The sequence below is a fragment of the Neophocaena asiaeorientalis genome, unplaced genomic scaffold (genome assembly GCF_003031525.2).
Source record: "Neophocaena asiaeorientalis asiaeorientalis breed wild unplaced genomic scaffold, Neophocaena_asiaeorientalis_V1.1 scaffold36, whole genome shotgun sequence".
Classification (NCBI taxonomy): domain Eukaryota; kingdom Metazoa; phylum Chordata; class Mammalia; order Artiodactyla; family Phocoenidae; genus Neophocaena; species Neophocaena asiaeorientalis.
The window spans coordinates 7,388,678-7,392,847 of NW_020174149.1; positions in this window are offsets into that span (position 1 = coordinate 7,388,678).

Genomic DNA, 4,170 nt, shown 5'->3' on the forward strand with positions numbered 1-4,170 from the left:
ATTTGTTCATTTCTTTCATAACTCAACAAACATGTGTTGAGTGCCTACTATGTAGTAGTCTCTGTTCTGTGAGATAAGGGTACAATAGAGACAGAGATAGTTCCTGCAGTCACGGATACCATGGTCTAGTCTGGAGGACAGACATTAATCAAATCATCAAACCAATAATGGCATCATTACAACTGTGATCAATGCTGCAATAGAAAGTTACATGGGATGATGAGCTCTTACAGTGGAAGGTAACAGTGTCGAATTCCAGGTAAGTGATGGCTGAGTTAAGTTGAGATCTGAACAATGAGGAGGAGTTCATTTTGGGGATGTTCTCTTCAAAGAGGGAAAGCATGTGCAAAGGGCGAGTGACAATAAAGGGTATTACCTGTTCAAGGATCTGAAAGCAGGCCAACACGACTGGAGTAAAGAGATCAAGGAGAAGGAAAAGGCTGAGTAAGTCATGCTGTAGACTGTGAGTGCCTTCAGACAAAGCTCAGGACTTTGGTTATTATCATCAGAGCAAAGCAAAAAGAACGAAATTACAGATAATGGGAGTTAAGATCAGCTTTGAGTTTCAAGACCATCTCTGGCCACACTGTGAGTACTGGTTTGGAAGAGAGAAGCAGCACGTTGCAGTATGACCAGCTAAGAGGCAACTGTGGAAGTGCTGGAGAGAGGTGACAGGCTCTGGTGGCAGGTGGCATTGGTGCAGAAGGGTAGAACCAGATGGGGCCAAGAGGCAAAATCCACCGAGGGGAGGTGCCATGAGGGAAAGGGAGCTGAGGGTTTGCTGGGTGGTTGGGTTGGATGGATGGGGAGATGGGCAACACCGAGAATGGGTCAGGTTCAGTACAAAGCCCACAAGTTCAATTTCAGACATGTGGAGTTTGAGGCTCCTGGTCCACCAACGTCTTTCAGATTTTCTCTTCCCTGAAATGGCTTCCCTTCCCCAGTTTCTGATGGGAAACTCCAGTTCATCCACGAAAGCCCAGCTCAGGCATTACTGTCTCCCTTCTCCCCGCCATCAGGCGGTGTTCATCATTTCTTCTCCTGTATTATCCCTCTCTCCAGGGAACTGTAATATTCTATTTACAAGCTGTGTCCTCTGCTAAGCTGTCAGCTCCCTGGAGGCAGGGCTGTGAATCTGTTTTAGCGCCCCCAGTACATTATCACCATCTAATAGCTGCTCTACAAATTCTTGAAGAATGGATGTTGATACATGTATAAAACATTTAAGATTTCTATAGTGCTGTTCTCCTGAAGAGCTTAATAAGTCATGGCAGATATAAATATAAGTTTACAAGGAGAAAGTGTGAAAGGTGAGCTATTGCAGGCATTTGGTGAGCAGGGGGAGAAGAGACGTTTGCCCTTTACCAGGCCACGGTATCAGTTAGAAATACATTTGGCCACAAGGACAAGAAAACTCCGTCTCAGTGGCTTAAACTAGCAAGGGCTATCTTTCTCACATAAAAGGTTCAGAGGTGGGCTGTTGCTGGATTTCATCTGAATGCCCAGAAGTACCATACACACTTGCTCTATTTTCCACTCTGCCACCCTGATTATATTGGCTTTTTGATCTCATGTTCATTGTCTCTTGGTTGTAATCTGGTTGCAGCATCACTAGCCATCTCATTTGTGTTCAAGGCACAAAGAACATGAAAAATGGAAAGTCAGAGCCAGCAAAGGAGGTCTCAGGAGCCCCCCAGCCAACTCCCTCTTTCAACTCATTGGCCAGAACCGGGTCAATGACTTCCTTAGCTGCAAGAAAGACTGGGAAATCAGGAATGGGACTGTCATGGTAGTCCTGGACCAATCATAATCCTCAGTTCTGTTAATAGGAAGGAAAGGGAAAAGGGTTTGGCTGTGGGGAAGGTGACTTACAGTACCTGTGACTAAACAAATACAGGCATATCTCGTTTTACTGCACTTCGAAGATATTGCTTTTTTTTTTTAAATTGAAGTTTTGTGGCAACCTTGCTTTATCAGATGATGGTCAGTCATTTTTTTTGCAATAGTTTTTTTTAAGTAAGGTGTGTACATTTTTTAGATATAATGCTATTGCACACTTAATAGAGTACAGTATAGTGTAAACATATGTACTGGAAACCAAAAAATTCATGTGACTCACTTTCGTGCAATATTTGCTTTATTGCTGTGTTCTGGAACTGAACCCACAATATCTCCAAGGTATGCCTGTATCATCCACCTGGAATAGCTAGTGCTGTCCTGTAGTTATGTACATCCTGGTGGAGCCAGGGGGAATGGATCCTTCTCTAATGTCCATAAAAACAAGGCATCAATGGCACAGTTACGTCACATGGATATGAGACATTGGGCACCTGAAGCTTTCAGCACAAATGTCCCCACTTTCCAAATATTTTCCTCACTCACCATTTCTCCATCCTTTCCAACCAGTAGCCTTTTTGCACAAATTATTTGATCCACACCAGCTCACAACTATCTCTTAAGATAACAGCCTCTCCATTCGACTAACTCCTGCTTGGGCCATTCAGCAGAAGACCTGGTGGGAACTCTGGGCTCATGCAAATGTCTTCTCTGCTCTTTTACCTTTCCTTCCTTTTGTATTAGAATACTAGTAGTTTTGCATTTAATGAGAATACACATTAGGGATCCCAAGAAGGAAACTGTCTGGTAATGTTTCAGATGTTTTTCTTTTAGTGATCACCTGTGCAAAACGGTTTATGAATTTTAGGTTGAGCACAGTTTTTCACATTTCATGCCCATGCCCATTTATTTTGGTTCTAAAGGAGGAAAGGCATGAGTTGCACAGGACAAACAGGTGGGAAGCAAGTACCTCATTGGCTTCCACTGACAACACCTTCTTCACCTAAGTCAAACAGAAGCCCACGTTCTTGACAACACAGGAAGGAACAGCATCAGGAGTGAATTATTTATCCTTGCTGTAAATATAAGCCTACACATTGTCAGCCTGTAAACACTAGTAATTAAGAAACCAGCTAAGGTCTGCTTGGGCAACATACTTTGACAGCAGCTGCTACAGAACCTGAACCTGGAGACAGTTTGCTATCCATGTGTGAGATCCCCCTCCCTACCAGCATTAACTGCTCTCTCACCTGTGTTCCCATGCACCTCATCCAAGCGCTGAGTACACGTCTCTCCCCCACTGCAGACTTGTAGCTCCTTTTGCGTAGAGACACAGCCTCCTTCCACAGCACATGCTAAGGGTCCTGCAGAGGGCCTGGCTCACAGATGCTCGGGTAAATTGCAGTGAACGGTCCACGAGTATCCTCCATTAGCGGAAATGCGCAGCACGTGGGAGATTCGAAATCCTCACCAAATCCTCACCAACCAATCATGCGCCTAGTGGAATACATCCAGCCTCAGACACAATCTTTCTGCATCTTTCCAGGGGTCTGAACGTGAAGTGTGGCAAGGATTTACTGGACATACCAAGTTCTTTCGGCTCCTTAGACCCTTCAGTTTTCCGGCAGTCGGCTCCCTCTCCCCTTCGGCTCCACCTGGGACAATCTACCTCCCCAGGTCACTCCAACCGGATAATTCATGCACATCCTTCAGTTCTTTTAGCCACCAGCTCCTCCAGAAGCCTTCCCTGACTTCCCCAAGTCTGGATCAGGGACCCCTCTATGACCGCTCCCTCTTTGGTTCTGCGGTGTAGTTGTCCATTAGTTGTTTCCCTTTTTAGACCGTGAACTCCGCAAGGGCACGAGACGATCTCGTTCTCTCTTTTGTCCGGCTTATGACGCTGCCTGGAGCATAGGAGGGGCTCAGAATATTTTGGAATAAATTGATGAAGGAGTGGAGTGTCCCCAGCCTGGCGGGGCTGGGCCGGGTGTTGCTCGCATCACAGCCCCTCCTATGTGGGGAACTCCAGCCTTGGGCCGCAAGCTTAGACTCTCTCCTCAGATTAGACTTGGGCCTCCGTCAGGCAGAGGCGCGCCCGGAGGCTAGGACCCGCCTCCCGGGTTCCAGAACGACCCCGCCCGCCCGGGCCGCGTCCCTGCGCGCGGGCCGGCTGCGGCTCCCCGGCAGGAGCCTGAGGAGCAGGTGGGGGCGGCGGCCCCGCCTCCGCGTCCCGGCAGCCCCAGAGCTGGCGGCCGGGGAGTGAGCGGCGCTCACCGAGCGCAGCACCCAGCGCAGCTTGGCCCCAGCGGCGCCGCTTGGAGCACGGACGCTGCG